General features: G+C 39.1%; 1 pseudogene; it reads left to right on the forward strand.

The window, feature by feature from the left end:
• The first annotated feature begins 10,327 nt into the window (after positions 1 to 10,327).
• LOC101122100 (AP-1 complex subunit sigma-2-like) lies at positions 10,328 to 10,937 on the forward strand (annotated as a pseudogene).
• Positions 10,938 to 14,640: the final 3,703 nt, after the last annotated feature.

Raw genomic sequence — 14,640 nt, forward strand, 5'->3', positions numbered from 1 at the left:
ATTATCCATACTCTGTGCTTCCCTCCCTCCCTTCCTTCTTTGTTCTTTCTCTCTCTCTCTCTCTCTCTCTCTCTCTCTCTCTCTTTCCTTTTGATAGGTCAGGGGTAAATAATTGGATACACCCTAGTCCTCATGCCTCAGATTGCTCACAATTTGCTTTATTCTTCATATTATTTCTCTATGTACTAAATTCTGAATATTTTCTAATAATCTATATTTTAAGTTAATAACTCTATATTCAATCCTCTGCCTATTGAGTACTAAATTTCAGTTTTATTTTTATTTATATAGCCTATGACCTTGGATAAGTTAAAGGATCTTAAAAAGTGCACAAAAAGCTATTTGATGAATTAGATATGAAAAATAACCTCAAAAATCTATTTGCTTTCAGCTCATTGTTATCTTCAGATTACAAAACACTAGAATTTCTCTCCTTTATACTCAGATGTTTCATAAACATACTAATTTTGTTATACAGTTAAAAATTGCATATACTACTTCTAGTAGACATTATAAATATATACCCAACATTCATTACAGGCACGTGAGGCAGAGAGACCAAGTTAACTCACCTACAGACAACTAGAAATTTGCATGTCATGTGCATGTGTGAATGCTCAGTCATGTCTGACTCTTTTGCAACCCCATGGACTATAGTCCACCGGGCTCCTCTGTCCATGGGATTATCCTGGCAAGAACACTGGGGTGGGTTGTCATTTCTTCCTCCCCAGGATCTTCCTAACCCAGGGATCGAAGCCATGTCTCCTATGGCTCCTGCATTGGCAAGTAGATTCTTAACCACCGAGCTACCTGGGAAGCACTTACAAGTCATGATTTGAACCCAAATTTCGTTCACTACTAAACTCAGGGTCCTAATGCTGGTGCTAGATTGATATAAAATTCAGATATAAAATTGTTCAACTGGAACCAATTTTGATACATACGCCATCATTTTATAAAGGACAAAGCTATGATATATGGTTCTCTGGCACAGTAATTTTTTCCAGTAGTACAGAGAAATAGAATTATTAAATGAAGCTTCCCCATCAACTGTTTGGAGGCATTTAAATGCTGTCTAGTGACAGGTGAGAAAGGACAGTGGCACAGTTTAAAGAACTCTAGTTTGGTAATATGGAAAGCAGAATTGTAAATATTTGTAATAATTTTTTCTCATATTACAATTTTGAGAAGATGGTGGAGGAATCGGATGGGAAGACCACTTTCTGCCCCGCAAATTCATCAAAAGAACATTTAAACGCTGAGTAAATTGCACAAAACAACTTCTGAATGCCGGCAGAGGACATCAAGCACCCAGAAAAGCAGCCCATTGTCTTCAAAAGGAGGTAGAAAAAAATATAAAACACAAAAAAAAGAGACAAAAGAGGCAGGGATGGAGCTCTGTCTCAGGAAGGGAGTCTTAAAAAGAGAGAAGTTTCCAAACACCAAAAAACACTCTCACTGCCAAATCTGTGGCGAGCCTTGGAAGCACAGAGGGCAACATAACTGGGAGGAAAAATAAATAAATAAATAATTAAAACTCACAGATTATAAGCTCAACGGTAACTCCCCCAGTGGAGAAGCAGCACAGATGCCTGCACCCACCACTAGCAAGCGGGGGGTGGGCAGGGAGGCACTGCTGCATTGCTTAGAGTAAGGATCTGGCCTGAATGCCTGAGGGCAATCTGAGCTAACTAACTTGGGCTAGCAAACCAGACTGTGGGATAACTACCAAGCAAAAAGCCAGCCCTACGTAAGATACCTCCAGGCCTGTGCACAGAACAAAGGACTGAACAGAGATAGCTGGCTGCAGACCATCCCCCTCCCCCCACGCCCCCGCCCCCGGTGACAGGCAGCCAGAGCCAGAATGGGGCAATTGCAGCCCCAGAGAGACATTATCTACCAAACTGTAAGCAGGCTTCTTTGCTAACTAAGACTTCTTAGAGCTCTGGACAGTCAACATCCACCTGAGAAGGTGCGCCAGTTGTACACCCAGAAAACTGAGCACCAGGGACAGGGGAGGCAATAAGTTGCAGTGACCATGCTCACCAAACACCTCAGTACCTGAGCTGCTGGGACCTGGGAAGGGCACAAAACACAGGCCCAACCGAGTCTGCACCTCTGAGGACTACCTGACTGCCTGAACCTGAGCAGCTTAGACCTGGGAGGTGCACGCAGCCCAGGGCTGGCCTCGGATGGTTCCCGGGGGAGCAACCTAGAGCCTGAGCAGTGTGGGCAGGGAGGGCACACGCACCGTGAGCGGAGGCAGGCCCAGTGTGGCTGAGACACTGTGAGCACATGCTAGTGTTATTTGTTTGCAGCGTCCCTGCCTCCCCACAGTGCCACTGAACAAGTGAGCCTAAAAAGTGTCCACCACCGCCCCCCTTGTGTTAGGGTGGAAATCAGACACTGAAGAGACCAGCAAACAGAAGAAGCTAAAACAGAGGGAACCACCTTGGAAGTGACAGGTACAATAGATTAAAACTCTGTAGTTAGTACCGACTACATAGGAAGGGGCCTATAGATCTTGAGAAATATAAACTGGAACAAGGAACTATCTGAAAATGAACTGACCCCACACTGCCCACAACACCACCAGAGAAAGTCCTAGATATATTTTTACTATTTTTATGATCACTCTTTTTTTTTTTTAACTTTTAAAATTTTTAAGTCCTCTATTACTCCTTTAATTTTCACTTTCATAACCTACTATTACTTTGGGGAAAAAAGCCAACTTCATATATATATATATATATATATATATATATATAATTTTTGTGACTTAGGTTTTTTTTAATCTTTTTTTTTCTTCTTTTCTTTAATATTATATTTTTGAAATTCCAAACTCTACTCTAGATTTTTAATCTTTGCTTTTTGGTATTTGTTATCAATTTTGTACTTTAAGAACCCAATATTCAGTACCCATTTTTACTTGGGAGCGAGATTACTGGCTTGACTGCTCTCTCCCCCTTTGGACTCTCCTTTTTCTCCACCAGGTCGCCTCTGTCTCCTCCCTACCCCCCTCTTTTCTCTACCCAACTCTGTGAATCTCTGTGTGTTCCAGACGGTGGAGAACACTTAGGGAACTGATTACTGGCTGGATCTATCTCTCTCCTTTTCATTCCCCCCCTTTTATCCTCCTGGTCACCTCTATCTCCTTCCTCCCTCTTCTCTTCTCTGTATAACTCCATGAAGATCTCTGAGCGGTCCTGTTGTGGAGTGCACATAAGGAATTGATTACTGGCTAGCTTGCTCTCTCCTCTATTGATTCTACTTCATCTCATTCGGGTCACCTCTAACACTCTCCTCCCTCTTCTCTTCTCCATGTAACTCTGTGAACCTCTCTAGGTGTCCCTTACTATGGAGAAACTTTTCATCTTTAACCTAGATGTTTTATCAACAGTGCTGTATTGAAGGAAAAGTCTTGAGATTACTGTAAAAATAAGACTGAAAACCAGAAGCAGGAGGCTTAAGTCCAAACCTTGAGAACACCAGAGAACTCCTGAATCCAGGGAACATTAATGACAGGAGCTCATCAAATGCCTCCATACCTACACTGAAACTAAGCACTACCCAAGGGCCAACAAGTTCCAGAGCAAGACATACGGCACAAATTCTCCAGCAACACAGGAACACAGCCCTGAGCTCCAATATACTAGCTGCCCAAAGTTACTCCAAAACCATTGACATCTCATAACTCATTACTGGACACTTCATTGCACTCAGGAGAGAAGAAATCCAGCTCCACCCACCAGAACTCCAGCTCCACCCACCAGAACTCCAACACAAGCTTCCCTAACCAAGAAACTTTGACAAGCCACCTGTACAACCCCACCCACAGTGAGGAAACTCCATAATAAAGAGAACTCCACAGACTGCCAGAATACAGAAAGGCCACCCCAAACTCAGCAATATAAACAAGATGAAGAGACAGAGGAATACTCAGCAGGTAAAGGATCAGGAGAAATGTCCACCAAACCAAACAAAAGAGGAAGAGATAGGGAATCTACCTGAGAAAGAATTCCAAATAATGATAGTGAAAATGATCTAAGATCTTGAAATAAAAATGGAATCACAGATAAATAGCCTGGAGACAAGGATTGAGAAGATGCAAGAAAGGTTTAACAAGGATCTAGAAGAAATAAAAAAGAGTCAATATATAATGAATAAAGCAATAAATGAGATCAAAAACACTCTGGAGGCAACAAATAGTAGAATAACGGAGTCAGAAGATAGGATTAGTGAAATAGCAGACAGAATGGTAAAAATAAATGAATCAGACAGGAAAAAAGAAAAAGAAATTAAAAGAAATGAGGACAATCTCAGAGACCTCCAGGATAGTGTTAAACACCCCAACATTTGAATTATAGGAGTCCCAGAAGAAGAAGATAAAAAGAAAGACCATGAGAAAATACTTGAGGAGATAATAGTTGAAAACTTCCCTAAAATGGTGAAGGAAATAATCACCCAAGTCCAAGACACCCAGAGAGTCCCAAACAGGATAAACCCAAGGCGAAACACTCCAAGACACATATTAATCAAATTAAGAAAGATCAGACACAAAGAACAAATATTAAAAGCAGCAAGGGAAAAACAACAAATAACATACAAGGGGATTCCCATAAGGATAACAGCTGACCTTTCAATAGAAACTCTTCAGGCCAGGAGGGAATGGCAAGACATACTTAAAGTGATGAAAGAATATAGCCTACAGCCCAGATTACTGTACCCAGCAACAATCTCATTCAAATATGAAGAAGAAATCAAAAGCCTTAAAGACAAGCAAAAGCTGAGAGAATTCAGCACCACCAAACCAGCTCTCCAACAAATACTAAAGGATATTTTCTAGACAAGAAATGCAAAAAGGGCATATAAACTCAAACCCAAAACAATAAAGTAAATGGCAAAGGGATCATACTTATAAATAATTACCTTAAACGTAAATGGGTTGAATGCCCCAACCAAAAGACAAAGACTGGCTGAATGGCTACAAAAACAAGACCCCTATATATGTTGTCCATAAGAGATCCACCTCAAAACGGGACACATACAGACTGAAAGTGAAGGGCTGGAAAAGATATTCCATGCAAACAGAGACCAAAAGAAAGCAGGAGTAACAATACTCATATCAGATAAAATAGACTTTAAAGCAAAGGCTGTGAAAAGAGACAAAGAAGGACACTACATAATGATCAAAGGATCAATCCAAGAAGAAGATACAACAGTTATAAATATATATGCACCCAACATAGGAGCACCACAATATGTAAGACAAATGCTAACAAGTATGAAAGGGGAAATTTACAATAACACAATAATAGTGGGAGACTTCAATACCCCCACTCACACCTATGGATAGATCAACTAAACAAAAAATTAACAAAGAAACATGAACTTTAAATGATACAATAGACCAGTTAGACCTAATTGATATCTATAGGACATTTCACCCCAAAACAATGAATTTCAGCTTTTTCTCAAGTGCACACGGAACCCTCTCGAGGATAGATCACATCCTGGGCCATAAATCTAGCCTTGGTAAATTCAAAAAAAAAAAAAATGAAATCATTCCAAGAATCTTTTCTAACCACAATGCAGTAAGATTAGATCTCAATTGCAGGAGAAAAACTATTAAAAATTCCAACATATGGAGGCTGAACAACACTCTGCTGAACAACCAACAAATCACAGCAGAAATCAAAAAAGAAATCAAAATATGCATAGAAATGAATGAAAATGAAAACACAACAACCCAAAACCTGTGGGACACTGTAAAAGCAGTGCTAAGGGGAAAGTTCAATACAGGCATACCTCAAGAAACAAGAAAAAAGTCAAATAAATAACCTAACTCTACACCCAAAGCAACTAGAAAATGAAGAAATGGAGAACCTCAGAGTTAGTAGAAGGAAAGAAATCTTAAAAATTAGGGCAGAAATAAATGCAAACGAAACAAAAGAGACCATAGCAAAAATCAACAAAGCCAAAAGCTGGTTCTTTGAAAGCATAAATAAAATTGACCAACCATTAGCCAGACTCATCGAGAAACAAAGGGAGAAGAGTCAAATCAATAAAATTAGAAATGAACATGGAGAGATCACAACAGACAACACAGAAATACAAAGGATCATAAGAGACTAGTATCAGCAATTATATGCCAATAAAATGGACAACATGGAAGAAATGGACAAATTCTTAGAAAAGTACAACTTCCAAAACTGAACCAGGAAGAAACAGAAAATCTTAACAGATTCATTATAAGCACAGAAATTGAAACGGTAATCAGAAATCTTCCAGCAAACAAAAGCCCAGGTCCAGATGGCTTCACAGCTGAATTCTACCAAAAATTTAGAGAAGAGCTAACATCTATCCTACTCAAACTCTTCCAGAAAATTGCAGAGGAAGGTAAACTTCCAAACTCATTCTATGAGGCCACCATCACCCTAATACCAAAACCTGACAAAGATGCCACCAAAAAAAAAAAAGAAAACTACAGGCCAATATCACTGATGAACATAGATGCAAAAACCCTTAATAAAATTCTAGCCAAAAAGAATAAAATACTTAGGAATATATCTACCTAAAGAAACTAAAGACCTATATATAGAAAACTATAAAACACTGGTGAAAGTAATCAAAGAGGACACTAATAGATGGAGAAACATACCATGTTCATGGATCGGAAGAATCAATATAGTGAAAATGAGTATACTACCCAAAGCAATCTGTAGATTCTATGCAATCCCTATCAAGCTACCAGCAGTATTTTTCAAAGAGCTAGAACAAATAATTTCTCAATTTGTATGGAAATTCCAAAAACCTCAAATAGTCAAAACAATCTTGAGAAAGAAGAATGGAACTGGAGGAATCAACCTGCCTGAATTCAGCCTCTACTACAAAGCCACAGTCATCAAGACAGTATGGTACTGGCACAAAGACAGAAATATAGATCAATGAAACAAAATAGAAAGCCCAGAGATAAATCCATGCACCTATGGACACCTTATCTTTGACAAAGGAGGCAAGAATATACAATAGGTTAAAGACAATCTCTTTAACAAGTGGTGCGGGAAAAACTGGTCAACCACTTGCAAAAGAATGAAACTAGAACACTTTCTAACACCATACACAAAAGTAAACTCAAAATGGGTTAAAGATCTAAATGTAAGACCAGAAACTATAAAAATCCTAGAGGAGAACATAGGCAAAACACTCTCCGACATACATCACAGCAGGATCCTCCATGACCCCTTCCCCGAATATTGGAAACAAAAGCAAAAATAAACAAATGGGACCTAATTAAACTTAAAAGCTTCTGCACAACAAAGGAAACTATAAGCAAGGTGAAAAGACAGCCTTCTGAATGGGAGAAAATAATAGCAAATGAAGCAACTGACAAACAACTAATCTCAAAAATATATAAGCAACTCCTGCAGCTCAATTCCAGAAAAATAAATGACCCAATCAAAAAATGGGCCAAAGAACTAAACAGACATTTATCCAAAGAAGACATAGAGATGGCTAACAAACACATGAAAAGATGCTTAACATCACTCATTATCAGAGAAATGCAAATCAAAACCACAATGAGATACCATTGCATGCCAGTCAGAATGGCTGCGATCCAAAAGTCTACAAGCAATAAATGCTGAAGAAGGTGTCGAGCAAAGGGAACCCTCTTACACTGTTGGTGTAAAACAAACTAGTACAGCCACTATGGAGAACAGTGCGGAGATTCCTTAAAAACCTGGAAATAGAACTGCCTTATGTCCCAGCAATCCCACTTCTGGGCATACACACTGAGGAAACCATAATTGAAAGAGACACGTGTACCCCAAGGTTCATTGTAGCACTGTTTATAATAGCCAGGACATGGAAACAACCTAGATGGCCCTCAGCAGATGAATGGGTAAGAAAGCTGTGGTACATATACACAATGGAGTATTACTCGGCCATTAAAAAAGAATATATTTGAATCAGTTCTAATGAGGTGAATGAAACTGGAGCCTATTATACGGAGTGAAGTAAACCAGAAAGAAAAACGCCAATACAGTATACTAACACATATATATGGAATTTAGAAAGATGGTAACAATAACCCTGTATGCAAGATACCAAAAGATACACAGATGTATAGAACAGACTTTTGGACTCTGTGGGAGAGGGAGAGGGTGGGATGATTTGGGAGAATGGCACTGAAACATGTATAATATCATATATGAAATGAATCACCAGTCCAGGTTCAATGCATGATACTGGATGCTTGGGGCTGGTGCACTTGGATGACCCAGAGGGATGGTATGGGGAGGGAGGTGGGAGGAGGGTTCAGGATGGGGAACACGTGTATACCTGTGGAGGATTCATGTTGATGTATGGAAAAACCAATACAATATTATTATAAAGTAATTAACCTCCAATTAAAATATATAAATGTATATTAAAAACTTTTTTATAATCTCTGAAGCAAGTAATACAGGAATATTTTTATAATTCAGGTTGGGAAAGGATTTACATATTTTGGGTTTTGCCTCTGGCTGAAGTCCTCCTTACAGTAGTGATACCTTGAACAGTCTATGTAGAAGAGGTATGATTTTCTCTCTTTGCAATCAGAAACTCTGCTTATTGGCTTTTCTTCACTCGGTCCTTAACAATAACGCCAAAAGTAAAGGTTTAAGAAGTATTTGTTTTGTGGCATTTCTGAAATGAATACCTTGAATAATACCTTTTCTTTCATTCTCAGAATTAACCAAAATATAGAAAATTAGCTTCCCCAAGAAGTAGCCGCATTTCAAAAAGCCTTTTTAGGATTGAGTAACCTGTGGCTGATGAAGTGGAAGTGTACTTTCAATGCCACCTTTTATTTCTAAAAAAGATTCGGTCAAGAGTCAACAAAAGTGCCACTGAATAACTTCATTTGAAATTATAACCACTGTTCCTTCACCAAATTAAAAAAAAAAAAGGAAAAAGAAAGTGCCTAAAGGGAGTGAGCAAATTTAGCTATTATAGGAAAGAAAAGGAAATGCAACAATTGGTACCCAAAGCCTGTTTGGTCAAGTTAAAGGAGTAATTCAAAGAAAATGAGTACTTGTAGCATGCAGAGTTCAACTCTTTTCACCAGGCTCTGGACTGCAGGCTGTCACTGGCAGAGGAGAAACAACATGATGTGCTGGCTGTTTCTGAGCAGGTCATATTAATTTAAAACATGGGAACCTGAGGCACTTGAGGAAGAATGACTTTTCTATGTGAACAAGTAGTGGTGACTATCATGTTACCCCCCAGTCTGTCTCTCTCTGTTTCTTTGTCTCTGTCTCTCTCTCTCACTTGCTCTCAGCAGTGCCCAACCTCATGCCACTCAGGTATCACACCGGAGTTCAGCATTTCCCTGGAAAAAGCATGGGAGTTGGGCTCAAGTAAGGTACCAACAGTTAGAACCTTGCCTGAAGTGTTTTTAATTCTCTGATAAAGTGGATAACTGCTTTTGATCTGACCAAAAGCAAAAATAGCCAATATATCCTTCATACAAAATTAAGCTCATTTCATTTTAATTTATTTTCCTGGCAACTGCCTTTCTCTTTCTTCTGGTGTTCAGGTGAATGACCAGAAAGCCAGCCCAAATACCAATGTTTAACCACTTCTTTAGTTTCTAAAGGCTGCATATGGCAACCCAGCCATTTCAGATGTCCTCCACTTCATGGAATGCAAACACATGCATATGGAGGTCAGAAATCTACTTTAAATGAATAAAGTAAATGATATAAGCTAGGGAGTGGGGAGTTCTAGTCACTTGGACATGGCATGCTCCATAAACAGTCAACTATGACTTTTAAACATGCTCTGCACCACTTGGCCAACTCCGCTTTATGTAATGATCTCTGTGTTTCAGCTGTAAATATTTACCCAATATTCTTTAACTCAAATTCCTTAGAGAATGAAACTACTTGACCAAGAGTGGATTATGACAGGGAACCCCTTGAGTCACATGCCTATTCTTATCTAGTCAATCAGCACAGAAGGGTTATTGTCACATATTTAACACACCAACTTACTCATTGTACATTCAGTTAGTTAAGGGCTATTCCTTCAGATGTAGCAATGGGAACACCAAGCATTCTAATAGCTGACCTTTCCAACAGTACAAAGGTCTTTCCTGAAGACTTAGAAACACAGTCATCTAAAAATACAAGTGACTTTAAGTACTCTGTATTTCCCAAAAATAATCTATAAAGTGACAGCAAAATGGCTTCTCTTTCTCAGCTCAGCGATAGGGGCTGCCCCTCAAGTCGCCCCTGCGGCCAGCGGCCAAGCCCTGCCCCGCCCGCATCCCGCGGCTGCCATGCAGTTTATGTTGCTCTTTAGTGGTCAGGAAAAGCTTAGATTGCAGAGATGGGGTGTCCCATAATCAGACAAATAGAAGAAAAAGATCACAAGAGAACTTCTTCAAACCGTTTTAGCACAGAAACCTAAAATGTGCAGCTTTCTTGAGTGGTGAGATCTGAAGATTGTTTACAAAAGATATGCCAGTCTGTATTTTTCCTATGCTATTGAGGATCAGGACAATGAACTAATTACCCTGGAAATAGTTCATCTTTATGTGGAATTACTTGACAAGTATTTTGGCAGTGTGTGTGACCCTGATACCATTTTTAATTTTGAGAAGGCTTATTTTATTTTGGATGAGTTTCTTTTGGAAGGAGAAGTTCAGGAAATATCCAAGAATGTCCTTAAAGCAATTTAGCAGGCTGATCTACTGCAGGAGGAAGCTGAAACCCCACATACTGTTCTTGAAGAAATTGGACTGACATAACTCTCCTCCCCTGTTGAAGACTTCTTGTGGGATTTCACACGCTGTAGATGGTCACTGCCTTCATGCCCATGTTAGCTAATGGTGTAAGATGATGTCTTGTCGGTATTACTGTTCTGCAAAGCTGCTTCATTCAGGCCTACACAATTATTATTAACTAAATTAACTAAAGGAAACTTTGGTTAATCAGGTGATAACAAGGGACTTAAGTATGAATTAGAATGAATGCAGGAAAAAAAAGTTACTTTTTCTGGCTGTTTTGAAGTTTATAGGTCTGTTTCTCTTGAATAGGTTATTATCATTACCTCGATTATGTGTATCTATGAGTATGACACATTCAGGCAATATACATTTATTATTCTCTTTGGCAAAAAAATCTTGTGAAACCTGGTTTTATGAAAGCAAAGACCACTGCATTTCAGTATATATGCAAATAAAGGGAATTGACATAGTCACATATTAAATGAATGAAAATTTCACTCTATGTTAAAACTTAAATTATACCAAAGACCTTTATTAGAAAGTAAACACCTAAAAACAAAGGGAATACACAAAAGACTAATGGAATGATGCTGTTTTACACTAAAAAATATTTCATAGGCATTCCTGGTACAAGGAACAGAGATCAGCTGTTTCATAATAGTAAACATGCTATTTTTAAGGCCAAGCAACATTTGACTCCTGAGATAAATTTTTTGTGGTCATAATCATTTAGTCACTTAGTTGGATTATTTTTGATGCCTCCCAAATAAAATGGAAATGTTAACTTACCAGGGCTTCTTAAAAACAGTATCTTATGGAAAATGTGTTGCTCTTTTCACAAAGTGTTGAATAAGTCATTGTTTAAAGCATGAATATTCCTTCTGGGGTGTTTGTTACAGCCAAGTTTATTTTACTCCCCTGTTGCTTCCCTCCACTTAGAAGTGCAGCAAACTTTAGGGCAGCTTCCTTCCCTTCCATGGCACTGCCTAGTTATTGGAAGTCCTAAACATAAAAGCAGACACCACCTCTCATGAAAGTGTGAGTTGAATGAAGTAAAATGGCATTAGTGGGCACAATATTTTTAAAGGATATACAGTTGTTTCAATGTCATTTTTAGACATACTTCCATGTATGTAAAGGTTTTCACAGTTTACAACTTTCATTTGTATCTGCTGGGCAGATTAAGCTTTGCTGAGATTGTGACCAATATTCAGTCTACATGAGCACTGTCTTACCACATTGCCAATTAGTTGTAATAAATGTTCAATGTACACACAAAATAATAATAATAATAATTTATAAAATATTATCCTGTAGGATATTTAACTATTAAAAGGTTTTCTGGACTTGGGAACTTCATGAAATATTGAACAGATTTATTTAATCATATCTGATTCCTTAGAACTTTTAATATGTTCACATACACTGTGACTTTCTTAAAAATGAATTAACGTTGTCACCTCAGTCATGTCCAACTCTTTGTGACCCTATGGACTATAGCTTGCCAGACTCCTCTATCCAAGGGATTTTCCAGGCAAGAATACTGGATTGGGTTGCCATTTCCTCCTCTAGGGGATCTTCCCAACGCAGGGATCAAACTCGTGTCTCTTATATCTCTTGCATTGGCAGGCAGGCTCTTTACCACTAGTGCCAGCATTTATATTTCTCAAAGTTTTATTTTCTTGATTTGTTGTTTTGCTTGTTCTTTTCATTAAAACACCCTTCTATTATAAGCATTTATTAGTATACCTAAAACTTGTGTTTGAGACATACTAATCAGTTATGACCAACCTAGATAGCATATTCAAAAGCAGAGACATTATTTTGCCAACAAAGGTCTGTCTAGTCAAGGCTATGGTTTTTCCAGTAGTCATGTATGGATGTGAGAGTTGGACTGTGAAGAAAGCTGAGTGCCGAAGAATTGATGCTTTTAAACTGCGGTATTGGAGAAGACTCTTGAGAGTCTCTTGGACTTCAAGGAGATCCAACCAGTCCATTCTAAAGGAGATCAGTCCTGGGATTTCTTTGGAAGGAATGATGCTAAAGCTGAAACTCCAGTACTTTGGACACCTCATGCAAAGAGTTGACTCATTGGAAAAGACTCTGATGCTGGGAAGGATTGGGGGCAGGAGGAGAAGGGGACGACAGAGGATGAGATGGCTGGATGGCATCCCTGACTCGATGGACGTGAGTTTGAGTGAACTTGGGGAGTTGGTGATGGACAGGGAGGCCTGGCGTGCTGCGATTCATGGGGTCCCAAAGAATCAGACACGACTGAGCTACTGAACTGAACTGAATCTAAAATCATTTTATAGATGAGAAAATGGAGCTATTATAAATCTTTGGTGAATATTATTTTAAGCATCTACTATATGCCAAAAATTTTGCTAGAAAATAGACAAAGCCCCAACTTGTTCTCTCTCTAGGCAGGATGAAGGTAAGGATTGTGTGATATTAGATATTGTACATTCAAGTCCTACTAGCTTTATGATGTCAATGAAAGTTGGTTGAATAAATTTTAAATGAATAAAGAAGTAGTTTTTAATTCTGGCTATAAATCAGTATCTCTCATAGGTATGCTTAAAAATGAACAACAAAACAAAACTCTTATAAGCTTAGGCACACTCCAAAGTTACTAACCATAATTTTTGGGTTAATGACTGCCATGTTTTTAATATTTAGCAAAATCTATTCAACCCCAGGAGCAGCACCTTCCAGTCTCTGACACCATCCCAGCCCTGCATATGCAGCCACTCCTCCTCTCAAGCTCCCTCAATAGGGATCCTTGGGTTATATTGGCTCACGTGCACAATAGAGGACCATCTTCCCATCTCAAGGTCCTTAACCACATCTATGAAGTCCCCTTTCCATATGAGATAACACAGTCACAGGCTGGGGTTCGGGTGTAAATATCTCTGGGGCCCCAACTCAGCTCACCACAGTTCCTTTGATCAGATCAGAGATGTCCCCTTCTTATCTTTGGCCACTAAGACTTTTATTCAAAATAAGCTTTGAATCTTAAAAAACACTTTTACTGCATCTATTGAAATGATCATTTAATTTTCTCCCCCATTTTATAAACAGGGTATAGTATACTGCTTGATTTATGAGTGTTAACCCAACTGCATTTCTGGTTCTGTTTGCCTGGAATGATCATCATTCTGGGCTTGGAGCTCATCCTCATATCAACCATTAATTACTTTCATTTGGGCTTCCCTGGTGGCTCAGCTGGAGAAGGCAATGGCACCCCACTCCAGTACTCTTGCCTGGAAAATCCCATGGACAGAAGAGCCTGGTGGGCTGCAGTCCATGGGGTCGCTAAGAGTCGGACACAACTGAGCGACTTCACTTTCAATTTTCACTTTCATGCATTGGAGAAGGAAATGACAACCCACACCAGGGTTCTTACCTGGAGAATCCCAGGGATGGCAGAGCCTAGTGGGCTGCCGTCTATGGGGTCACACAGAGTCAGTCACGACTGAAGTGACTTAGCAGCAGCAGCAGGTGGCTCAGCAGTAAAGAATCTACCTGCCAATGCAGGAGACATGGGTTTGATCCCTGGGTTGGGAAGAGCCCCTGGAGAAGGAAATGGCAGCCCACTTTAGTATTCTTGCCTGGGAAGTCCAATGGACAGAGGAACCTGACAGGCTATAGTACACAGGTTCACAAAGAGTTGGACACAACTGAGTGACTAAACAAAAACAAACAGCAATAGGCAGCTCTAATATCTAGTCAGGATTAAGATTCAGTCATTTAAAAATATGCAATTTATTAGTGGCATAGGCAGCATTAAAACTGAGGATACTTGACATCCAATCTAATAAATTGTCTGCTACACTAAAGTCAAATAGGGACAATATTGA

This window comes from Ovis aries, chromosome 4 (assembly GCF_016772045.2).
Source record: "Ovis aries strain OAR_USU_Benz2616 breed Rambouillet chromosome 4, ARS-UI_Ramb_v3.0, whole genome shotgun sequence".
Lineage (NCBI taxonomy): Eukaryota > Metazoa > Chordata > Mammalia > Artiodactyla > Bovidae > Ovis > Ovis aries.